This window comes from Corapipo altera, unplaced genomic scaffold, assembly GCF_003945725.1.
Source record: "Corapipo altera isolate COAL_440 unplaced genomic scaffold, ASM394572v1 45, whole genome shotgun sequence".
NCBI classification, from domain to species: domain Eukaryota; kingdom Metazoa; phylum Chordata; class Aves; order Passeriformes; family Pipridae; genus Corapipo; species Corapipo altera.
Window position 1 is genome coordinate 9,025,188 of NW_020884877.1, and position 26,431 is coordinate 9,051,618.

The 26,431-nt window shown below is 41.7% G+C and overlaps 1 long non-coding RNA gene across 1 annotated transcript in view; it reads right to left on the reverse strand.

Annotated features, from left to right (window-relative positions):
* Nucleotides 1-2,951: 2,951 nt before the first annotated feature.
* LOC113944109 overlaps nt 2,952-26,431 on the reverse strand; it is a 68,979-nt gene continuing 45,499 nt past the window's right edge. Inside the window, exons 2-3 of the long non-coding RNA XR_003526584.1 lie at nt 24,272-24,364; nt 2,952-2,973 (exon numbers count right to left, since the gene is read on the reverse strand). This is a non-coding gene — a long non-coding RNA (uncharacterized LOC113944109). The remainder of the gene's footprint in view (nt 2,974-24,271; nt 24,365-26,431) is intronic.

The following is a 26,431-nucleotide window of genomic DNA, read 5'->3' on the forward strand; positions in this document are numbered from 1 at the left end:
GAAGGGAAGGGTCCACTGAAACTACAGTTATACTTCAATGAATTAGCAGTTCCAGAGGAAAAAAATGGGGTGAAAATACTTCTAGGCTGACATTATATACAAAACATTGCTAAACTGAAGAGTGAAAGTAAGTTTGCTTTGGGTTGAATGAAAATTTGGATTCAAGAGTTTTACTGATTGTGTAAACTAAATCAAAATAAAATGGAGATTCAAAAATAAAAATGTCGTGCTGGTAACTGAAAACCAAACCATTTAATTAGAAATAAAATACCAATTAGAGATAATTTTTTTTTTTTTAAACACAGTTAGTAAAAGATTAATTTGAAAATTACCTTACTGTTACAAGATCAGGTCATGCAATTCTCACCCAGGGGCATGTGTGGCCCTGTGTGGGACTGTAGGGCTGATATCTCTGCAGCTGTGGGGATTGGAGACTAAGCATATCACTGTGCTTCTGTATCCATCCAGCTTGGTTCTGCCCAGTGTCATCACAGTATTGTTGGAGTGGCTTGGGGATGGTTTGCTGGGTGATGGAACCCTCTCACTTGTTTCTGTGGCTGCTGAAACTGGATTCAGCAGTTCTCAGCTGACTAACCTTCTCAACTTCAGCATGAAAAAAGGAAGGTTAGACCCAGTGCCCTTTTAGTTTACTTGTCTGGTGCTGATAATTGGAAAATGAATATTACACAGGCAGCAGACGGTGGCTGCAATGGGTTGGATATAATCAACACCCCAGTGCATGTCCAAGTTAGTCCTGTCTTATTTTAATTCTCGCAGTATTTTTCTTTAGAGCCGGCTCATTACAGGCATCTATTCAAAGGCTGGAGACTGCATCCAAAATCAAAGTAGAAAAAAGGGATAAAAAATTAGCATAATGTGCTGGCTTTTCACCTCCCCTTGCTTCTTTCTATAACAAATTAACAGCAAAGACCTTTTAAAGGACCTCATGCAGACACCCTTGTTATCAAAACTGTTCTGCTGGTGAGAATCAGGCCCTGGGCACAGTCGTATGGAGGTGACTCCTAGTGCTGGATCAATAGCTGGCTGGGCCCCTCGATAAAGGAGCTGACAGTAGTGTTGCAACCTGCTTGGAGCACTCAGCATCCCAATTCTTTGCTGCATGCAACCATGGCAGGCCCTCAGAGCAGGAAATATGGGGCACAGCGCAGTGGATTCCTTCCTTCCTTCATTTCTGGCCCCTAGTTTTCGTGCTGAGGTTCAACGGGAATTTCAGAATGTCAGTGAGCAGGAAAAGGAAGGAGAGAGAGCATTATATCCTGCCTGTCTTTATTTCATAATGTATTTATGTGAGAATGGAAGGGGGGTCCTGGGGCATCACTTTGTATCTGGTTTGAAATGTTTGGATTTTTTTTCCATAAACAGAGAGGTTTCAAAGGAGAATGCTAAGCAGAACAGAGAAATGACACACCATTTATCCAGGTTTTGTTAAGTAATGAACTAGATTCCTCAGTGATCAATCTCTCCCTTGCAATTAACAGCAATAAATTCCTCATAAAATATTCTAAACAATGCTGGACTTTCTTCTTGCTTTACATTATTTATGCAGCACGTTTGCTATTCTTATCCTTAAAGCAACTCTATATATTATGTCTTGTTTCTCAGCCAGAAAAACAACTTGCCCCTGTGGAATGATGTCGGCAGGCGGTTCTCCCTGCCCAGCTGATCCCAGCTGCGCAATGCACACACACACACTGCCCCTTAGAGGTGACATCCAGGCATGGCCACAGGCAAAAAATCACAGCTATTGAGATGTGTTTTGATTGCAACATGTTTGTGCAATTTTGACCAGCTGTCTGGTTTAGCAGAAAGAGCTGGACTTTTTTTTTTTATTTATAACGAATATCCATATTATGATCTCAGATAAGCAGAGCAAATCATGCACAGCTCCTTTGACTTCAGTACTGATTTTTTGCAGCGGACACATCTGGTGTCGGGTTCCTGACCCCAGCTCCTGTTCCTGAAAACTCTGTTACGTAAAGATAGAGAATTGCAACTAGTGCCACCTTGCCTTTCCAGATGCTGCTGGACATGGCCATGCTTAGAATAAAAGAAATCCTGTAATAGATGCAAATTGACATGTTGCCATCTACCTTAACAAATGAGTATGGAAATAGTGAGGAAGGAAACAGCAGGCTAAGGCTTTTACTTCATCGACTGCTACAACAGCCACTAACCCTCTTTCTGCTCAGCTCTTTTCCTCATGGAAAGTACAACTTTGACAGCCCAGCCAGGCCTCAGCCACCTCAAGGGACACTCTCTCATGTCAAGTGCTTCACTGTCTCCTGTCCTGATAGAATAATAAAGAAAATCTGTCTCATTCTTCTCATCAGCAGCTGCATCTGCCTTCCTGAGCCAGGCAGGGTGGCACACAGATAGACAGAAGACCAAATGAAGAGCAGCAAATGCTTTCTTGTGTCCATCTGCCTGATCCGACAGTAATTTCTCCAGCTAGGATTTTACATTAAGCAAACCGATGTGTGTGTGTCTCCTGTGCAGGGCTGGCAGTGGGGAATGAGCAGTAAGCTGTGTGGGACACGAAGCCATCATGTAAACATGCTGGGAAACAAGGCATTTAATTTAAAATAAGCAGAACCAGGAGCTTCATGTAGGCAAGAATTACAAGCCACTACCCCAGCAAGAGTTAGCACAGCATCCTCATGGGATGGACTTAGCACTGAAATTTCAACCTGCCACCTTTTCACACTGTGGGAAGGAGAAAGCAGCCACGCAGCAAAGGGCTGGGGCCACATCTCATTGAAAAGGAAGACTTCACAAACATGACTTGCCCCTTTCCCCCATTTGCTCCTTCTTTTGACTCCTAATGACCCCAAATGCTGGGTGAAGCATCAGTGCTTGCATGCTTTGTGACTTACCTGCACTCCATGCAAACTGATTGGCCTCCAAGACAGAATACCTTCAGGAGGGAGATAACCATTCCTCTGGGCTAGAGACCTGAAGCAGGAAGAGGTGTGAACTGAAATGGGTGGAATCCTCAGGGCTAAAGAGTGATCCATCACAAAGTCCCAATCCGAGAGCCAGAGAAAACATAGTTTGGCCCAGTTATGGCTGGAGGGAGTTACAGGTCTGGTGAGAGATGGGACAGAGACTGTGAGCCAAGCAGGAACAGAAAAGAGCTGGCCCAACATCTGCACAGAAAGCCAGGAGATGTGTCTGTAGGAAACTGGAGTGCAGTTTGTCCTGTTTTGGCTGTCCATACTGGGATTGGAGTCACTCTGAAATGGAAGGGAAAGTACAACCCCATGAGGGTGGGATACAGGCCCTTTGGCAATGCTAATAAATGTCCTTCTTCTACATATTAAAATAATGACCATTTCGCAAGTCATCACTGGAATTGTTCTGCCTGGCTGCAGTGAGAGGAAGTGGGATTCATTAATTCTGTTAATTCCCATCTGATATTCCCTTTTATCTGGTTACTGGGGTCAACTTACAAGTGGAACACCCAGTCAGCCATTAACAAAACAGGAGGTGTGCAATGCTACTTTCTTTTGGAAAGAAACTTGTTACAAGAGATTTTAGTGAGTAAGTATGCTCTTGGAGACTGTCACTCTACACAAAATTAACCCACCAGTGCTAGAGATAGAAGTCAAAGGAGAAGTCCTCTCCATAGACACTCCCTTTCCCTCATGGGGATAGTCATACCTGGTCATCCATGATGGTTATTCATCATGCCTGCAGCTGGATCAAACTGTGGACCAGTGTGGCTGAGGATATCCAGAGTCTGGAGGTCAGCAGACCAGCCAGTGCCAAAATCAGTCCCTTAGTACCTGTAACAAAAGCCTCCAGCACATCTTCCCTTGTCCTATCACTGTGCTTTTCTTTCTTTTCTCCCTTTAGACATGCTTTTCTTCCTGCTGAGATATACTGTGGGAGAATCCTTATCTACACACGCTCATCCTCAACACAAGGCATGAGGTTTCTGAGGGAGATAATGCAAAGTGTTGCCATGCACAGCACTCAACAGACTTCCACACTGACCTTCATCAGGCCTGAGCAGGGGCTGGAGTGCTTCTTGGGCTGCTTTTCTGCGTGCCAAGGATATGCTGTTTGCCTGTAACTGCCTTTGCAGAAGGAGAGCCCACCCTTCTTCTCAGGCTACATCTGCATGTCCTTTCCAGATGGCAGTGGGAACTACCAGTCTGGTGGGACTACTTGAGAAGGAAGATTTGCCAAATGCTGGTTAGGGAATGAAAGAACCAAGTCACTGACCCAAGCCCCTGCTTGCACAGGAAACACCACCACACACATCCCTCCACTAAATACTTCAAGCCATTTTAAAATTACAAAATTGTTTTCCAGTGCCAATTTTAAGGAGGCAGAGTATAGAACTAATACACCAGCTATCATCATCCAACCTCTCTCCACTATGATACCAGCTGCAAAATATCCACTATGGCTTGCAAAGTAGTGGCTGGATGCAAACACCCCGCAAAGCTCCCTGTGAGGCTGTGCTGGCCACACCCTGATCCCCAGCCTTCCTCCTCCTCCTCCCGGGGAGAACAATGTAACTTTGTCAGCACCAGGAGGAGTGATCACTAGCAAAGGACAATGGCCTTTTTTATCCTAGCTTCAAGGCATTTGTGGTTGGAAAAAGAAATGCATTCATCTGGTAAGAGCAAGGAATATCTACGTTAGAACTGGGCTTTGCCCACAATTCTGGTTTGACCTCCAGGGAATAGATCTGAACACAGATCACAGCCAAAACATTTTAGCTTATTCCTCTCTCTTTGCTTCAGCTAATTTTGAGAGCCTGTACTTGTTCCTTTACCTGTATGTTAACTCCAGCAGTGATCTAACCTTTAGTTGGAAAACTTATTCCTATCATCAGGAAGACAGGTGGAAAGACAAGCTTGCTCAGTGCTTGTGAACAAACTCATCTTTAATCCTTGAGGTCCATTTAGCCAGCAAAGAGTTAACACCCACACCTCTCAGTCAACAAATTGGCTTATCCAGGAAAAAAAAATATCCCAGAAAATTGGATGTCAGTAGATTATCCTTCTCCAGATCCATGGATTAGTGTGCTTGGAGAGGGTATCCAAGTGGAAAAGAATGTAATAGCACTGTATGTGCAGGGAGAGCCTTCACCTCCACTCCAACTCAATTACTCATTTCTCTTATCACAGACATCACATGATGCCTACCCTCATGCCTTTTTTTGCTTAAGCCTATTATTGCATTTTTATAAATATTGGAAAGCCTGTTGAGATGGTGAAGTTTCTTGCTGCAATAGATCATATGTTAGCTAAATAATTTTGTTTCCTCTGTTGTCCCCCATTCTGCTCTTCCAGTGTCAGTTCCTTATTTGCTTAGTTCCCTATATTAAGGGATTGCAGCATCCATACTCCCTTCAATATCTCCATCACACACACACACGCACATACAGGTTTCCACTTACAGCTTAAGGCCAAACCCTTCTCTCAGATTCTCTTAGGCCAGCCTAGAGCAAGTGCCACAGGCTCACACACCCAAGGATAAATAAATGACCCTGCACTTCTTGTGGGCTAAGGGAAGTTTGGAGTGCAGAGAGAAACCAGGAACTGGCAGAGCTGGTGCCAGCTGTGCCTCAAAGCCTGATGCTTTTTCATAGAGGAAACGGTGCAATCAAAGCCAGGATGACTGAACGACAACATCTGCAGTGGCAGATCTCTAAGTTCTCTTGTGTCAGTGTGACATTTCTTCTTAGACCCCTGGCTTTGGGCTCTGAAGAGCTTGTCTGACATTCTCTGTTTTCTCTTTCTGCTGTGGGCTTTTGTGTTTGGTTTTTTTTCTTGCTTGCTTTGTTTTTTCCCCCCATTTAGTCTTCACAGTTATGGAAGAAACCTTGAAAATAAGAACCAAATAGATTTAGTTTGAAAATGAAAGGCTGATTAACATCAGGAAGATCTCTAGCAGATCAAGGGAAGTGACCCTTCCCTTCTCCTCAGCACTGGTGACACCACAGTTGTTCCCAGTTCTAGGCTCCCCAGTACAGAGGCAGTACATAGGCATAATGGAGTCCAGGGATAAAGAGATGGCAGAGGAATCAGAGCATCTGTCATATGGTGGGATTATTTAGCCTAGAGAAGAGAAGGCCGAGGGACACCTTACCGGCGTGTATAAACTGCAGAGAGTGTCAAGGGTTAAGGAATATGGATTCTGACTCTTCCCAGCTGTTCCCAGTGGCAGAACAGGAGGTAGTGGGCACAAAATGAAATACAAGAAATTTCATTTAAACCAGAAAAAATACTAAGCACTGGCAGAAGCTACCCAGAGAGGCTGTAGAGTCTGCATCCTTACAGGTACTCAAAATGCTGACTGGGGATGGCCTGGAGCAGTGTGCTCCAGCTGACCCAGCCATTAGGAGGAGGTGGGACTGGGAGATCTCCAGAGATGCCTCCCAACCTCAGTCCTTCTGCACTGCTGTGATTCTCTAACAGTATGCCAGAATTAAGATTTTAAATGTTAATTTCTAACTTTAAAGACATGTAAAATTCTGGGAGGGGAGTGGATCTGTTCTTTCTCATTATTGGCAGTATCATGTTATGTTTCCCTTGGGCTGCAGTCCTCCCTCTTAAGCAGGTGGAAGCTCTGGGACCAGTCCTGGCCATAAACTGCAGAGTCTGTTAGACCATCACCTATGGCAGCTTCTCAGGTGAGAGGTGAACACCACTTTAACCAAGCAAAGATGCAGCTTCAACCTTACTGCATGCAGTGCCTGGGCAGCTTCCAGTGTGTTCTGTATGTTTGCCCATTTAAACAATCACTCATGAAACTGAACCTAGAGGTGGAAAAGGGGAAAGATGTTATAAACTCTAGATTAATTTGTTTGATGTTTGTTTCAGAGATTTGCAGGAGGATTTTCATCAGCATTATTGACTTTTAAAGGTTTTGCATTCAATTTTTGGAAGTCTAATAAGAGTAATCAGTAACTGTATTTATTTCCCTTCATTCTTTTACCTGTTTACTGAGATTTAAAAAAAACCACTTTCCTAATATAAAAAAAATTAAAAGTGGTAATAAGCCCAATAAAACTATTGCCAAAAAAAAATCAGACTTTCCTCTTCTTTTTGACTATCTCACATCACAGATAGAAACTCTTCAAAGAGAAAGTGGTAGAAAGCATTTTGAGGTGTTAAGGTTCTTAGCAGTCCAATGCAGAAAGATGAATCACAGAATCACAGAACCATCGAATGACTTGGTTTGGAAGGGACCCTAAATATCATCTGGTTCCAACCCTATAGTGAAGGACAGGGATACTACCCACTAGGTAAGTTTGCTCAGTGCCCCATCCAGCCTGGTCTCAAACACAGCTTCTCTGGGCAACCTGTTCCAGTGCCTCACCACCCTCACAGTAAAGAATGTCTTCCTAACATCCAGTTTAAATCTCTCCTCTTTCAGTTTAGAACTGATCCCCCCTGTCCTATCACTATCTACCCTTGTAAAAAGTCATTCTCCCTTATTTTCAAAGACCTCCTTTAAGTAACCTCTTCTCCAGGTTGTTCAGTCTGGAGAACAGAATGTTCAAGTATCAAGTTATGAATAATTGCGGAACTTAATCCTGTATTTGATATTTGATTCAAAAGAGGGGGATGCTTTTAATTAAGTAAGTATATAAATTTACAAGATCAGAAGTGTCCCTGATTCGACATTGCTCAGTTTTCTGTGTACCTATTCTGAAACACTGCACAGAGTCCGATTTTGGGGAAATGGTGAGGATTAATCTTCTGAAAAACTGTCTCTGAGTGATGTAATCCAAGATCAAGGATCAGTTGGAGAATACTGTCCACAGCAAAACAAGTATTGCCAGGGGAATTGTCCCTTGAATCCTTTATTCACTGAATTATTGCAGAAGAATATTTCTCCCTCCAGACACTTGCTCAGTTATAATTTGATCATAGCCTTGAAATTGCATTTGGAAAGAATATTCTAAAAAAGGGTAAAGATGGAAAATACTTTGGCTTTTAGAAGTTCAATACTGAGTGGACAGCTTTGATTATTATTCTACTCAGCAATTAACTATTGCTGTACACTAGAATTGATTAAGAAAAATGTAAGTGTTCATGGAATGAAAAGAAATTCAAATTTTCTTTCATTTATTTTACCTACTTTTTTGTGATCTCAGACATTTTTTCTCTATATATTTGATCTCAGTTTTGAGTAACATGATTCAACTGATCTGTCCTAAGACACTTAAAGCACAAGGAATGCCTATGCATCAGGATACATTCTAAACTTGCTACATGCACTAGTGTAGTTTATTGTGGAACTGAGGGAAGTATCTTGAAAATAAATGATGCCTTCAGGTAAACCCATTCAGATGCTCAAGAAAGAAGCTCAGGTAGGCTGTCCTGCTCAGGTACCTGTAGTCAGTCTCCACTGAGGTCACAAGCTTTTTTGGAAAAGAAGGCCATTTCTCAACATCTGAAACATACCAACTATGCTGTTTGTGCCCAGTAAACAAATAATTTGAATAACAAATGGAATTGTTTCTAAATATAATGTTTCACAAAGCTTACAGAGATGCCATCTGCTCTGTAAGGTGGAAAGCTGGAGCATATAAAAACTTCCGTGTGTGCTTAATTTTACACCCTCACGCAGCCCCAGGGACATTCAAACACATAAAATTGAGCAGATATGTAAACATTTGCAGAGCTACAGCTCCATAATTGGTAATTTGCAGCCACAGTATTTTTCAAGGATCTGGAAAGAAGTTCTATGGCAGAAGGTGCCTTGAGGGTCAACAAAAACAAGCTGTGGACAGCTCATCTCCACTTCTATTCAAGTGCTTGGCTTAATTTGCCTGTCTCTAAAACTCACCCAGTTTGTAGTGGAAGGATGGCACATTCCCAGCACTCTGGCATCTGAGAGACAGAAGAACATATCTCACTCCTGCTCAGAGCTGGAAGTGAAAATAGAGTGTGAGGAATCCAAAAGGAAGTTGTTGAATGCGTGGCAGATGTTGTTACATTTGGCCTAGCAGTACTCCATGTGGCAGGCACACGACTGGTGATCTTAGCCAGAGAGGTTAATGGTGATGGGCACTTCTGTGTGAGGATTTTCTTTCAAAAGAGAGTGGAACAAATGTTATAAGTGAACTAACAATGGCAGGAATAATAACAACCAAAAATTAGAATAAGGGGAGGGGAAGCTCAGAGATAATGGCACGTCAGCTGGGAAAATAATACATCAACAGCAAAGAAGAAACATGGATGATAATATTATGGGAAACTGGGCTGAAGAGACATCTCAAGACCACTCTGTGTACCTCCACCACATTTCCCTGACTTTTGGCACCCACATCTCCCACAGGCAACTGCAGAGTGAGGAAGTGATCCACACGAGTATGAATCATGGCTTTCTAGGCCATTATTCATAATGGGAGCTATGCCTGAGCAGAGGTGCATTACTCGCATATTGAAGATGATTTATGTGGGTTTTACGTAGCTGCTGGGCTTTAATTATTCACTTGATTATCAATAAAAAATAAGCAGTGAGCAGTACAGAATGTTAACATGTCTGAAAGGGACATGCAGCCACTTGTGTGAAACAAATGTGCACATGCACGGAGGCATTCCTGCCCTGTCAGTGCCAGGTATGAGCACAAATTCACAAGCAGGATTAGCACATTTCTTTTCTTTTCTTCCCTATCCCCTCCCCGCCTCTTTCACAAACAAAATCTGCCAACCTGTTCATCAGCTCTGATCATTACACAGACAAATGTTTCAGCAAAACACGTGCCAAATATCCATTGATACTGGCTGAAATTCAATATGATGAAATGAATTGATGCTGAGGTCCCATTTGGTGCAATGCAATATCTGATCAATAGCAAGTAATTGGGCATCATTTTCTGTAGGATAGAGAGCTGGGGCTGTTACATCACTCTGAGTTATGGATCATATTAATCACTGCCTAACTGTTTCATCAATGTAATTTCTTTTCATCAACATGCTGTGGCATTTAGAATGTTGGACATAAAACCTCGATACTGTATTAACTTGAAATTAAAAGCTGTGCAGCCCAATGAAATGGAACATCATTACCATGGGTGTGAATAGTGTTCTCACATTGTGGCACAAAATTATACAATTGGTGCCTTTAACAAGCAGAGTGAAGTGACAGGGGAAAAAAATCAAATAGCAAGAACTCATCTAGACTGTGGGTACATACACTCATACAAGCCTTACTTTCAGTTCTTTCTCCTTAGTTGCACTCAGTGTAAGACCAGCAAGGAGAGAAATCTGCATTTCTTTTAAGCTTTTGCTAGTTTACAAGTGTTTGCAAGCTGTGGGTCTACTGAGGATACATTAATAGGGCAGGTCTAGCAGAGGACAAGATATGGTCTCTCCATCCCCCTTCCTAGCATGGAAGTAGGTGCACATCTGCCACTGATCATTGGGATTCCTATTGCTTAATCTATGATCTTCCCATTTTAGCTTTCTTCAAGCCTCTCTTTATACTCCACTAGAGGTATATTTTTGTGGGTTGGTACCATTGCCTTCTATTAGATCACTCAAAGTCACTCTTTTTCCATCACACACTAGCAGGAATCCTTACTCAGCATTTGGCAATGAAAGAAAGCTTTTAGACTAGTCAGTCAGAACTAGTACCATTGGCTCTGCCACAGCCAGAGATGAGGCAGCTTCAGTCAGACTGTGGCACAGTCTTGCTCTGAGTGACAAAAAAGCCTTTTGAGGGGCACACTTTGGACACCTGCCTGGGCAACTGACTGCGCAGTCTGACACTCCACCACTGAACCCAAACCTCATCACACATACTGCTGTTTGCAATAAAATCATCACAGAAAACTGGAAGGAATTCAGGTTGATCCTGTCTTCATGATGGGGCAAGACATCCTCCCACACTCCGGTTTCTGTGGGAAATAAACCGGGGAAAGTAAAAAGATGTTGAAGCCAGACCCCTCTTTCAGACCATAAACACAGAGCACTTAGTTTATGTCTCGCCCAGGAGCTGAATGACCCTGTCTAAGCCCGTAGATAAAGCTGGCAGAGAACAGACTCAAGTCTCTGTTATTACACAGAACAGCAATGGGACTGTGTCCTGCCTGAAGAGTGAACAAAAAGGCAAGTCAATAGCAGAAAAAAGCTGACAACCAGATCATATTCTCAGAGCACCTGCATTTCCCACTGATAGCAGAGCTGTGGGTGCCTGGCACTTCTTAAAATGTAACCAGTTTTTTTATCCTGTCTTAGAGGAGAGCTTTTTCTCTGTTCTCTGTTTGGTGTGAAGCCTGTTGGGAGAGACAGGATGAGAGCAGATAATAACAATAATAGCATTTCAACATCTCCAGCTTATGGTTTCTTGCCATATTTGGTGATTGTTTTCTTTAAACTCCAAACTCTGGGTCTGTGGGAATCTTAGTTTTCTCTTAAAAAAAGGTTTTCTTTTCCTTTTGAAGGGGTAAGAAAAGTCTGAAAATCTGTCATCCAACAGAACTTCAAAATTATAAACCTAAAAAAAGAACCTTAAGAGTACATTACTGTTAAACATCTGCATTTTTAACAGTGATCTCATGACTTCTAAAAAAGTCTTATTGTTAGGTTTTAAGTGCTGGGAAAAATTGACTTTCACTACAGCTTGCAGGTTGGATAAAGTCCTGAAAGAAATACTTGTAAGTGCCACTGGTCAGAAAAAACCCTGAGTTACGGAAAAATGGATTTTGTGTGAAATTTTCTGTGCTTTGTCTTTTCTGTACTTCCATCTGGAATTAGAAACACAACAGACTCAGTTCAGGGGTGAAGGCAAAAGGGAGACATATAGTTCTTTATTTCCAACCCTGCAAAGGAAAATGGTTCCTTACATGATTAAATTTAAGTATGTACCAAGTAGATCCTGACTTCATATTTCAAGTTGCTCAATAGAAATATTTTGTTTACGTAGAGAAAAAGAAAATTGTGTGACTACTGCTTTCAGAGCTAAAAGATGTTGGATCTCTAAATAAACCCTGCCAGGAAGTATGTGACTCCAGCTTGGTTTTGTTTTTAGCTAAAGAAGTCAGAACCTCATATTAATGGTGAGTTGAGGCATTAATTTCCTCTGCCCTCAGTGGCAAACCTACAGTATTGTGTACAGCAGGAACTGGTGCAGTCCAATGAAGTGGAACATCATTACCATGGGTGTGAATAGTGTTCTCACATTGTGGCACAAAATTATTGAGGCCACACCAGCAATTTCTTCACTGAATCTGCACATGAGACACCTTAAAAGTATTTCGAGATTGGACAGTGCCTGTACAGACAAGAGCACAGGGCTGTAGGGGAACATAGAGCAGGGGTTTTTTTGTCTGTGACTGCTTAGAAGGTTTAGGCATCTCTAACTAAATCTTCCAGTCTCCCTTCTCCCCATTCCCACTGCTGACCCTGGCTGTTCCTGCCTTTAACGGTACATGCTAAATATGTAAATGTGTGCCTGTTGTTTGAGTGTTTTTATTCATACTGTTCCATTAAGGCTTAAAGTGATCCTGAAGCCACTCTTTAGGGAGTGCTCCTTCTGAGCGAAGTCCATTGTAGTCACTGTCACAGAGCAAATCATCTGTGCACACACATGCACTTACACACACAGCTTTCTCTTTGTTTTTCCACTTCCTGTTGCTGCCAATGGCACCAGTAACTCTCTCCTGGTATCTGTTGGTGCCTTGTAATGGAGAGCTGATCATGACATTGGCAGAACGGGAAGAAGCCTCCATAAACCCCACAGAAAGTCAACTGTAATTGCTTCATAGCTCCACCTACTTGATTCAAACTCCCCTTCATCCTCTGTCTCTGCTTCCTTTAATCTAAAATGAGAGCTATTCAGAGTGCAAAGACATTTGCTCTTTGTCTATGGAAAACAACCCCCCATAACCCTTTTGTCTGTTCGTGTCACTCAGATAATCAGCCACATCCTCTCTTCAGTGACAGCTCTCCAAGTGCACCTACTTTCTGCTCTATTGTTTTACTCCTGCATTTGTAAGAATGACTTATTTTAGCAACTAATTAGACTAACAGCCATACAAAGATAGGGCCAAAAATGTAAAACCATTTATGGATGGAAAATGAAGACACTGTTATCTTAAAAGGAGAGAGTCCTCTACTAAATTCACTGATGTTAGCCTGCTGGGGTTACCTGCCAGAAAAGGTCAAGATGTAATTATTATGGGTGTGCTGAATGTACTGTATCCCTGATGCATGAGAATCTGTGAGGTCTAAGTATTTTAGTAGTACCCAAGACAGATCAAAACCCTTTGAGAACATTAAAAGCAAAGTAAATTGTAACATCCTACCTAGGGGAAGGTGCTCAAACACCCTGCAGGGAGAGCACACCCTGGAGCTCTGGAGCAAGAATGTGGTGCCTTGAGATCTCTTCCTCATTTCACAGTGTATTTACTGAGCAGTAGATGGGCAGCTTTGCTACTCTATGCTCAGCTCCTCACATAGAGATGTCATGATTATCTCAGCCCACCAAATTCTTGAAGATCTAAGAGTAGAAGTCAAAATGTCAAATACTACTGTCCTTGTTTGTGTATTACTCTATCAGTGTATCAGATGAAGCTTACATAATGTGTTATGGTATTTATATAGCACTCATCACCAGGGCACTTGAGCTTCCTGAAAAACAAGACATTAAACAAACCCATTTTTCCCCTACAGCCAACTAAATCATTTTTACAGGCACTTAGAGAACTTGCACACTCCTGTAATTATTGTCACATTGTCTCTGTCATTCACTTGGTCATGTTCAGGAGCACAATTCACTTCCCCCAATATTAATGAGTAATAAATAATTCATACAAAAAATAAAAAAGACACCTAACAAAAGAGACATGGAAATACTTCATGTGGTGACTGCATTTTATAGTCTGTGATGTTGATTTCTGTGGTAAAGCTGTGTAGAATTTTAGAGAAAATGATAACCTTTCCTACATTTTGAAAATCCTATAGAACAGAATACAATTAACATCTTTGTCAGATAATATAATCTGGCAGAATGGGTCAAAAAGCTTGCAGAAGACAGCACTCTATTTCAATTCCAGAACAGAGCACTGCTGTACTTCTACAGACTCTCCCTCTCAACTTCTGCAGAACTTTCCAAGAGGGTTTGCCTATGAAATGAGAAGAATCATGAGAGAAAAGTTACTGTAGAGAGATATGAAAACCTCTGGCCTAAATTTACTACCAAAAGCTGTCTTGGGAAGCTTAACCATGGTGTGACTATTCAGCTTCATGATAAAGATGTCAGGTGTGCTCAGAAGAGGGTTGAATGGGATAAAAGCAGAGAAGTAATAGGAGAGTGCCCAGAAGATACCCACTTAAAATGCTTTACCTGCCTCCTAGTGACAGGTGGAGTACCAAGTCCCTGGCTACTGCAGTTGCCCCTCAGCTCAGCAGAGGCACCAACCAACCATTCTGTGGAGTTGCCAGACGGATGCTTTTCATAGCCTGTGAAAAGCTCCTTTACCCCAGGGATTCAAAGGAAATGTCTGGTCCTTACATGAGAAACAACACAAATTATTTTGAGCATAGAAGGAATCAGACATCTTTGTTCAATCAGCATGTGTCTGTCCAACGTATATGGGACCTCGCAGTTGTGTTCTGCATGAAAGAGCTACCCTGTGGCCTGCCATGAATACTATCCATGCCTACACAAACCAATCCCTTCCCACTCAATTGCCTTCTCACACCAGTCCTGTTTTGAGTGTACCCCTGCATAAAAGGTCAAACTTGATTTTGTGGGTTTTTTGTGGCTGCTCGGCTTTATAGTTGTTTTTCAGGAGAGTGGTAGAATGAGACAGAAAATACTTAACTATTGTTGTTCATCCTCGTATAAGCTGAGGTAATAGGGAGCTAATTTTGATCTAAGCTCTAAGAGGGATCCTGGACAGAGGGGGCAGTTAGACAAGAGGAGGAAGCAAATGGCTGGTTGGTGTTAGAACACAAATACTGTTTACATTCTGGTAAACAAACACGAAAGTTAAAAACAATCCCTTGAAAAACAGCAGAACACAGATTCAAAACCACACAGATATGAGATGTCAGAACTGTGCAACCCTAATTAACCCTCCTGTGTGCATGCATTATCTAATTGCATAAGCATGTATTATTTCTCCCCAGAGGGTCTGTGTCTCACAATGCAGAGGACAGACTAAATCCACCATGCAAGAAGCTGCTCAATATTTTCCTTTCTCCTTCTGTCTGTATGGTCCCAGGTTATTTACTGAACACTATTCACTTCATGCTGAAGGTAGGATTACTCATCTTATCATGGACATTCTTGTCACATTCCTGACTTTAGCAGCTGTGGACCTCACACAAATTAACACATTTGTTTTCATTTGTGTAAAAGGAGGGCTTGGCATTATCCCCATTTAGCTGAGGAGATCACTGCTGAGCAATTTCTATGAGAAATTCAATTGCTGTCTCTGAGATGGCTAAGAAAACTAATGAAATATTGTTTCACTGTGAAGAGATCTGTTCAGTTTTAATAATAAGTGATGCTACGAGTCCTGTATAAATTTTGTATTTTTATCCTAACCAATGTTAGCGTAGATACCCTCATTCAGAATCCCACCAACTCCTTTGATTGAACAGCCATTGTGAGATGAACCCAAACAACAGACTTGTCTTACTCTGCCACAGAATTATCAAGACTTGAGCTGACCTGGAATGAAGTCCTTTGCACCACTGAGGCTGACTTTCTCGAACTTTTGTCACCCAGTTCCTTGCTGCACTAACAAGTCTCATTTGTCTTCTTCAGTCTCTCACAACATAATTTTAATGTTCTTCAGGAGTTCTCATATTTTGGAAATATATGCCACAAGGGGAAAAATATTTTTTTCCTTTAATTTTAAAACCCCACAGTTTTTACAAACACCTGTCACTGTTTCTATCTCTCCAATCAGCGAGCAGTGCGGGTGTCTCTCTCAGTGGGAGATGACAATTTGATGATACTTCATCAGTGTGGGACTCCTGCTGAGAAGTAGATTGAGACAAAGGGAATGCCTCTCAGCATTGGAACAAATAAGAAATCAGATTTTCTCAGTTATTGTTAGGTAAGTTCAATTTCTTTTATTTTTTTAACTAAGTCTGGCTGTGTGTGTACTGGCATTAACATAGTCCAGCTCACTCACATTTCTCTCTCTCAACTACAAAGGCATTCGTGTTACCAGCAAAATGACAGCCCTCAGAAAAAAATACCAGGCTGAGATCCAAGAGCAGTACTAAAATGCCAGCCTCACCAGAGATTTCCTGCAAACCTCAGGTAAGGTTTCTTTAAGGTCTCTATTCACTGAAGAATAGAAGCCTAGAGCAACGATCCTTTAATCAGAAAGTTTATCTTGTTCCTGGTGCTATGTGTGTTTTGATTTGCATTTTCAAGGCTGTCTGCATTACCAGGAAGGATAGATATGCTTAAAAAAAATAATGAAAAAAGGCCTTAAAAATTATGTATTAGTAAAAGCAGAGAATGTAAAAATACAGGGCAAAAGAGTTGGGGAGGGAGTGAAAATCCAACTCCCCTGAAATCAGCTGGAGATGACAAATCAAAGGGAGCCTTCCCACTCATTCTTTGGAACAGAATGCCCTATTGCCTCTTGGATTGCTCACAGTGAAGAGAGTCACAGACTCCCTACAGGTTGACAGAATATTCAGTGCATGAGTGGCTGGCAACAAAGTGCCAAAACTCAGGCCACATTAAGAATAACTAGCTGATGGAAATTGTTGTTGGAAATCCTCCTGGTCATTCAGTGTGATGGGGTTCCCTTTTCTCGCATTATAGGCAACTGGGACCCTGTGAAGTTACATGGCAGAGAGATTTCAGACCATCTGCAGCCATCACCTGGACAGTAAGGAACAAGTGACATGAGTGGCATGTGTTAGCCACATACATAGTGCTGCAGGGTTATGAAAGCATGGTGTGCATGCTCTTAGGATGATACAAGTGCACTTGGTACTCCTACACAAGGGGAACAAACTGGGACAGTTTCTGTCCCTTTGGTCAGGCATTGGGCAGTCCTTGATAAGCAGGACTAAGTATAGTGCAGGGAAGAAAAGCTGTCTTTCTGGGAATTTAGGTGCCACTGGAGCTGAAGTCCAAGCTGGAGAGGGACTTTTTACTACAGCATGTAGTGACAGGACAAGGGAGAATGGATTCAAACTAAAAGAGAGTATTGTTTAGATTAGATATTAGGAAAAAATTCTTTATTGTGGGAGTGGTGAGGAACTGGAACAGGTTGCCCACAGAAGTTGTGGATGCTCCATCCCTGGAAGTGTTCAAGGCCAGGCTGGATGGAGCTCTGAGGAACCTGGTCTAGTGAAGCATTGGACATTGGAACTAGATGACCTTTAAGGTCTCTTCCAACCCAAACCATTCTGTGATTCTATATCAGGAATAACACCTGCTCACTTCTGGCCAGGCTGTGGGTGGCCCTTCCTGGGTCTTTGAAAAGCATGTTGCAGAGATGATGCAAAAAATCTTTCTGCTCTAAATGCATCCTCCTCCTTTCTTCCTCTCCTTATTTCTCCAAGTTCCAGGGACAATTCTTTCCTGGTGTCCCAAATCATTTCAACAGTCTCAAGTAAAGGTGGAATAGAGATTTTTTTTTTTCCCAGACAGAAGCACAGCTCATGTCGCATTTCTTCTGCAGGCAGATGGGTCTCTCAGGAGGCCACGGATGAACGGTATAGCATCATCAGCAATAGTGGTAGAAACGTGCCCTACATCTTCATGGTGTGATGTCTCAATCCTGTTGACCCATAGTCCATACATCTGCATCTTTCTGTAGCTTTGCTGCACTCCTTTCAGTTCCTCCTGGGATGCCAGGTCCTGAACAGCTCACAGTACAAGCCACAGTTCATGATGTCCAACTGACTTTTACTGTCATAAACAGGCTGATATTTGTTTAATTTACTGAAATAAATGCTTCTCCTAGCTGTTTGGAAAGCAAATCCCTCCTTACCCTCCAGCTGGTATTTGCTGTACTTGAGTGAGCTTGGTAAAAAGCTTGGGTTATAATTTAATGTTGCTGTATTTGTGCAGAACCAACAAGCCTTTCTTAAGGTCTCTTATAGGTTTTTAAGCCAAGGAACTGCTCTTTTCCTTGACAGAGCTCTCCAGTGTCTTACCAGCACTGCACACAGCAGATCTTTGATCAGGGACAGAGAGTAAACAACATATTACGTGCAGCAACATGTACTGCTGAGCATAATAATATATTGAAGCAGGACCTTGCTGAGCTTTCTGAAGTTCCTCGTGGAACCTCTTTTTTACTATTAACTGTTATGGGTTGACCCTGACTAGATGGCGGGTGCCCACCAAAGCTGCTCTCTCACTCACCTCCTCAGCGGGACAGAAGAGAGAAAATACAGTGAAAGGACATGGATAGGACAGGGAGATAAGGACAAGGAGAGATTATTCACCTGTTACAGTCATAGGCAGAAAAGAATCGACTTGGGGAAATTAGTTAAATTTGTTACTGATCAAATCAATGTAAGATAATGAGAAAATAAAACCAAATTTTAAAACACCTTTCCTCCCACTCCTTCCTTCTCCCTGGCTCAACTTTACTGACAAATTCTCTGCCTTCTCTGCCTGACTGGCACAGGGGGAGAGGGGGCTACAGGGTGCAGTCCTTCAGGAGCAGACTACTCCAGCATAGGATTCTCTCTCCACAGGGCAACAGGTCCTACCAGCAAACCTGCTTCACTCTGGGCTTCCCACTGGGTCACAGCCTCTTTTTAGCACCCACCTGCTCTGGTGTGGGGTCCTCCATGGGCTGCAGGTGGATATTTGCTTCACCATGGATCTCTGTGGGCTGCAGAGTATGGCTGCTTCACCACGGTCTTCACCGTGAGCTGCAGGGGAATATCTGCTCTGGTGCCTGAAGTGCCTTCTCCCCCTTCTCTTTCTCTCACCTTGGTGCCTGCTGAGTTGTTTCTCTCGCATGTTCTCACTCCTCTATCTGACTGCAAATGCAGCTGCGGGCTTTCTTCCCCCTTCTTAAATATGTTAACCCAGAGGCATTACCACTGTTGCTGATGGACCTGGCTTGGACAGTGACAAGTTCACCTTGGAGCTGTCTGGTATTGACGCTGTTGGACACAGGGAAAGCTTCCAGCAGCTTCTCAGAGAAACCACCCTGCAGTTCCCTGTTTCCAAAATCTTGCCATGCAAACACAATACATTTACTGACAATGAACTGCTTGTTGTTCTCTTAGCACAGTACTACTGAATGGCAGGAGCTGTGGCTCTGTTCTTTTCCATAGGTCTTTGCTAGAATTCTGATGTGAAAAATTTGGACTTTACTGTAAGAAGGCATCAACACAGCTCTGTTGATATCCATGCTGAGTGATTCCAGAGAGACTATTTACAATTTCAGTGCTTTTGAGCACAATGATGGTCTTACCATTGCTTTCAGCAGCAGGAGCAAGTCCAAGTACTGAGACAAGCTGCAGAGATACAAGGTCAGTATGTGTGGTGGTTAAATGAGTGGAAGCTTCCGAAGAGGACCAAGACCTAAATTCCAGATTTTTTGCCTCTTCCCACTCAGATCTGCATACTGCAAGCTCAATTAATAGAAACATACATGCTGTAGGATGTAGTACGTATTTGCTTCTTTCAAAATTTGCATTTGTCTATTATTTTGTTCTTTTCCATGATGTCAAGAACAATTCAGGCTGATGGCTGGCTCTATACCGTATTAATCATTTGCTTTCCAAGAGAAAATTTGTGCCGCAGGGCCAAGATCTATTCTTCTGCTTACCGTTGCCCTCATCCTATGTATAGTTCCACTCTCTTCTTCCTATTCTTGTCTCCCCATTCCCCCTTCACTTCAGTGCCTTGTATATTTTAGGGGTTGTCTGGTCAAAGTTGGTTGTTTGCCCAAGTCAAAGAGAATTCTTTCAAATTACTACTTTCATTCACAGTTCTCAGTTCATGCTAGCAAAGAACTGTACATAAAGGAGTGAAAACTTAATTGAAAAGGAATGATTTATAGCCACTGTCCCAAAAAAGTAAGGTAATAGCTTTGCTGTGTTTGACCAGGAGCAAGCAGTGTTCATGGTTTCTGGGGAGCCAACTACCTGAGAGAACCTGGAGCCAGGTGAAGTCCACACCCAGAGTGTTCAAGCTGAAAGAGGACCCAGGGATACATAAAGAAGAAAATCATTATTTCCTCTTAGCCTCATATGTAGCATTTTCACACTACAAACCAAGAGATGGAAGATACAAAACACTGTATGAGCTTGCTTGAGAGTGAAGAAATCACTCAGCCCTTTCATTTCAACCATTTTTCATTTAGGGAGTATGAGTGCACACATGAAACAGTATCAATATTTATGCAAATATTTGTGTGGTTTACATGTGAAACATTATACTCTAAATTAAGATTTCTTCCTTATGAAGAACACTTTCTCATTTTGGAAATGAGTACAGCCTGCTGGGCATCCCAGCTGTTAAATGAATACCTGCTAGAAGACCAGCACAACTTAGGCGAATATTTGACAACTCACTGTGCCTCCAGAATATAACTCTGATAGATATTCTGGAGAGTCCACTGGTGCCATATCTGAGAGTAAATCATGCTTCGATTATTCTGTCTTACAGCCCACTGCAGCACAGGGAACATTCTTTGCCAGCAGCTGTTATCAGTATTCTTGGAGTTCTTGACCAAGATCATTGAAAGCCTAATATGAGAACAAAAAGCTGCAAATTATTTCTGTAGTATGTAAAAGTTAAGGCAGAAGACTCTAAAATAAAGAGAAATCTCTCTATTAGATAGAGCTGTCTCAGAGTCACTTCTTCCTTTAGAAATCATGATCTGCACAGTTTCATAAATCAATGAAAAGATTTTGACCATTAAACTTAATTGATACTGAATTTAAAGGCATGAACTTAAATAATTTTGCTATTTTCTTTGACAATTAGTTTTTGACATTGCATTTCTCTCCATCACTGTATGAGGCAAAAAAATTGCAAGTACTGAGGAAGCAAGATTAACATGTACAAAGGCTGAAGCACTGTGAGAAGCGACATCTGGGGCAATGCAGAAGATGTTTCAAGGAGTATAAACAGGCAGAAGTAAAAACAGAAAATAAAACCTGACTTTTAAGTAAAATTAGCAACAACTTGGATTTATATAGTGCTCCATATGTTCTAGATGAATAACACCCAAGGCGTTTTAGAGTGAAGTAAGGTAAAAAGCACGCTTGAGGCGAGAAAGTAAGAAAATAATTAAATTTCTTGAAAATGTTTTCAGCTTTGAGTAGGTGTAATTCTTCCCTTTAGATGGCTGTGGTAGTGGTGCCGAGGTGCTGTTGTTTTGCATAATTGGCTTTGGATGGGAGCCATGCTGCAGTGAAAGAGCAAAGACTGCTTGTAGTTGAAATGCTCATTCTATTTATTTTTTTTTTTTAATTTAATGCTGCAGCAGAATTCTGATTGCTTAGAAAAATCTAGCTAGAAAAAATGAAAGCATTCAGCTGTCTGAAAATGCCATTGAGCTGGTTACGAAAGAAAATAGGCCCCGAGTGGGAGAGGAAAGGAGGAACTGCACAATATGGATAGTTTTTCCCATGGTTTTGTGCTTTTTTTTACCCCACCTCCCCATTTGCAGGAGGGTAGATTTAGAAAATGATTCTTGATGCCTAGCTGGATTTCTCCAGCTCTGAGCATAGTGAAAATTATAACAACCTTGTTTTGATATCTACAATAACAAAGGACTGTCAGGAACAAAAAGAAATATGGCACAACATAAACTGCTGTTTAACAGTCTTGAGCATGAAACACGAGCATGAGTGATGCATGTTTGTCTTTTACAGAATGAAGAGTTACACAAGTATAGCACAAAATGGAGTCTTCCGTTTTCTACCACTCACCACCACAACAGCTGAAGCTTGCTGAATGAGATGTACATATGCTACCCCTATTCCATTTCTTCAGAAGAAAGTACCATGCACACTTGAATCTTACTCTTCCACCATGACTGTACATTTTTCACAGGAGAAAAGATCAGCAAGTCAGTAATTTGTTTGGGCCTTCACTGGTAAACTGCAGGTGGATAAGTATTTTGGGTATGGATATTTTCCTGTTCAGAAGCTCTCATACTGTTCTTGCTACGAAACCTCCCCATGCTTTCTGACATAAAAGCCATGCTCAGACACTGGGCCACTAGTCCTGGAGGCCTGTATGGCTGGAACTTCAAACACAGGCCTCGCAATAAAATTCAGATTTGTCAGACTGTTGTGGGATTCCCAGAACAGTGAAACAGGCAACCATTTCACTTGTTGGCTACATGCCAACAGTTGGAGTGTTACAGCTTAATAAAGCAGTCATCATGATCATCACTTGAATTTATCAACTGTATTGTCCCAAAGGCCCCAGTCAGAACTGGGGTCTTTCTGGGGTACAGCTTCTTTATAGACAGCAGGAAGATACAGATCATGTTTCAAAGAGACAAAGATTTATACATGAAAGAAGTTATCAAATGACTTCTGTTTTGGAAAAGAACATTGATAGCCAGTACTCACACTGTCCAGCTGGCTCAAGGGTGCTTCCTAATTTGGAGGAAGAAAACTTGCCAGCTTTTGAAATTAATATGTTATTATTACTAGTGTCTTATTTTTCTTGTCCTTCAGTATGTGGATAGCACGATCCTCATCAAGAAGGAAACCAGAAGGGTGCACACAGTCTGCCAAAGATCTGCTGGAAAAGGATTCTTGGCTAAATTTTACCAAGCTGCTTGAAAGGATTTCCTGCTGACTTCAGGCCTGTAAATCCACCCTTCGCTACATGAGGATAAAGGAGAGGCTACTCATCAGCATTTATTTAGCTTTATGGTCAACCTATGTTTTGCCTTTAAATTGGGGAATCTTAGGGCCAGAGCTTCCTTCCACCTTTTTAGTGGTGGCCCAGTCTGCTGACTGTGCCTTTATGCAACAGTTAGAGTGAAGGCAAGAAGTCCATTGTACAACGGAGACCTGCAAATTGCCACCTGCAAATCCTCAAAACTCATCTGATGGAATGAGCTGTGCGTCATAATCCAGCTCCTAATGGCAAGGAAATATTATTCACCATCAGTAGCTACCCATCACAGGAAATAGGCAGCAAAAGACAACTGAACTGTGTTTGAATTTCTTATACATAGTATTCAACAGAGGAAGAGTCATAATAATAATCTAGATTAGGCCAGTAAGGCCTTGATTTTAAGTGTTTATGTTTATTCCGCATGTGGAGCAGATATAAGGTCAGTGAGAGCTAAGTTTTTGTTGTGAACTGGAAGACTTCTAATTGTCTGTTTTACCTCTGCAAGGTGTTTCTGCTGAGTCTTACACACTAAATATTTCCATTAACTTTTCTGGAAATTATTTTCTGGTAAGTTATTAGTTCTGACCAGGATGTAAATGAAGCAAAAAAGATTGTTCCTCAGGACCATGAAAACTTATAAGAAAAGCAGTTTTGGAAAGATCACCACAGCTGAGCAAAGCATATAAGAGAATGGTAACTCAGATTTATGTTACAATCTTATTTTTACTTCACTAATTAGGCCCTAGGAAGCACAGGAGAATCTTGTTCTAGTTCCCATCAACTTCTCTGGGCGGCACATCAGACTCCTAAGGCAGTTTATGATGCTGTGCTGAAAAACAGAATGGGATTTCTCTAATAACAAAGAAACAAAATTGAGGGCATGTTAGTTAAACACTCAGCCAGGACACTAAAAAAGGGGCAACCAAAATAGCCACAAAGCAACCAAACTACAATTTCCAATAGGCCATTGGCTTCAAATCAAACACCACAGCACCTTCCCTGGAACACAAAACCCGTAAGCCTACTCCCTAAGGCAGCTAAAAGAGACACAGCAGAGTCAGTAACTGTCAGAAAGGTAACTTCCCTGATGCAAAAAGAACTACCATGTCCACAGCACCCGATCAAATGAAAATTCTGACAGTCACTTTTTGTCCTGCGGGCACTCAGCACTGTAAGTATCCTTCTCTTTTGTTTTGGTTGATGCAGAGGCTGTGTTTCTCAAGTTTTGTCTTTGCTAGAGCCCGCTGCCTTGGTGGCTGCAGCCAACTTTCTCTTTGTTGTTTCCCTACATGGTAAGCAAGGACAAAGCACATCCTCCACAAAGGAACTCTTTCTTTCTTCTACTCCCACTATGACGCTGACCACACACTTTCAGTTACAATGCATAACCTGAAACAAGAGAAATATCATTCTCCTGGTCTCCACTCCCTCCATGAGGTTTTCCCATTGCAGTTACCTGAGACAGGGAGAAGTGGAGAAATAGAAATGGCTTGTGCTCTTTGGCTTCTTCTGTTCTAGCCAGCAACCTACTGCCAGTAATCTCTTCTTCCTATGGAGATAAAGAGACGTAATTAAGATAAACTAGACCTGCTGTTGTGCTCCCTGCTGGGAGGTATTTTAAGAAGGAAGACATGCTGGCCTCTTTGGAAAGATTTGTGAGGTACAGATCAGCTTTACCATTTGGAGGTAGAACAGAGGCTTTTGATGTGTTCTACACAGAACAATACAACAAAATTATTTAGCTTTTTTTTTTAGTTTTGTGTAGCATTCCAGTGATTGGACTTAGTGTTGAACTTCCAGCTCAGTACTTTTGTGCTAAAACCAGGGGTAGGGAAAGGCCGCTTTTGTACCCATGGAAGGAACAAACCCCACATTGTGCTAAATGCATGAGGGTATGTTAGGGTGTTTAAAACTTTCTTCCGCTTTCCTAACTTGCTTCTTGTGAGATGTGATAATGCAGGGGTTTAAAATATTTAACAATTTGCATTTATCAAAAAAAGGGGGGAAATCATGTACAAAGAAAAACACAAACATGTTCAGAATGCCTACCGCCAGCAACATCTTGGCATTTGCCAGTACTTAAAGGTTATGTCTGTCATGTTTAGATGTGGCATAAAGTCTTTCACCCTTTCCCACGTAATTGGACATCATACTGATGGGTAAAATTGAATGTGTTATGAACAGCTCTCCTATAGACTTACAGGGCTTATTGACAGACAGTGCTTGGAGAGAAGGCCTAATTTTATGCATGAACATGTCATGCTGGAATAATTATGCAACTGCCTGCTTTCCTTGTGCAGTACATTGTGAAACCCCATGATGGCTCCTGCAAATTCATACCTTCTTCTGGTTTTGCATAAACACAACTGCTGTAGTTAACAAGGGGAAATACATTATTAAGGTGAATGAACCATTTAAGGAAGAATAAAGATCTGAATAATATATATAAAACTGTCTTGCTTTCAAGGTATATGAAAGTGACTTCAACCTACACACCTTTTGTGAATAGCAGCAAATGCAAAACTGGCTCTCACTGGGGAATCTCTGGTCATTGATTTCCTTGTCCTACTTTGTTGTCTGACTGACGTGTGCAAAAACTAAGCTAGTCTTTTGCCTCTGGTAAGCCTGACTGGTGGCTTTTGGTTATTTTTTGAGGTTTGGTGTTTGATTTATTGCAAGTTTAACCAATGTGAAGTACCCCATCTTAGTCTAAAATAAGAAATCCTTCTGGACTGTTGCTGAAAATCATTGACAGCTGACTATAATCTTGCTCTCAACTGAACAGACTAACTGAAAACCTTAGAGCTTAGGGAAGAAAAATGTTGGGATAGGGAAGATGTCTCTTGAGCTGAAAAAAGCTGGGTGCCAGGAGGGTGGTATTAGGAGGTTGAATTAGTATCCGTCTGCTTTCTCTGTTCCTATTCTCTCCAGGCATCTGTTCACCATCAGAATTGTAACTATTCTGTTGTTTTTTTCTTAAACTCATGCACAATGTATCGCATTTGGAAATACATATTTCAAACAGCAATACAAAAAGCGTCATTGAAGAATGTATAATCTCTGAAAAAAATGAGAGCATTCTTGCTACTGTTTTCTTTCTAAATACAAACCTGACTGCCATATTGCTGCTTCTGTTTGTGTGGTGAGAAAAGTTCATTTTCTGTGTAAGTGGCATGAATGACAGTCTCCTTGTTTTGATTTCTTTCTCATTTAGGATTCTTAAGCTTGCAAACCTCCCAAAGAAAGATGCAGTGAGTGCATAGCTGGCTCATGGACATCCAGCTTAGGGCAGAACTAAAATGGCCTCTGTGTCATTTTTAGCAGAGGTGAAGCCCTTCAGGTCAAATCAGGTCTGCAAGCCATTCTGCTCCTGGGGCTACCCTGGCTACCATGCTGTTGACCATCCCTGTCTCTCTCTGTGGAGGGGGAAGTTTCCACTGTTAATTTTTAGCTGTTATGAGATACTAATTACTTGTTTGCAGAAATATGTATTGCTGTGTATCCCCTGGCTCTTTGACTTGGGAGGAACAAATGCTTTTACTAATCTGGATTTATCAGAGGTAAATTCCCTTCCTTCACCCTTTTCATAAGCAGATTTGTCAAATTGGTGGTCATA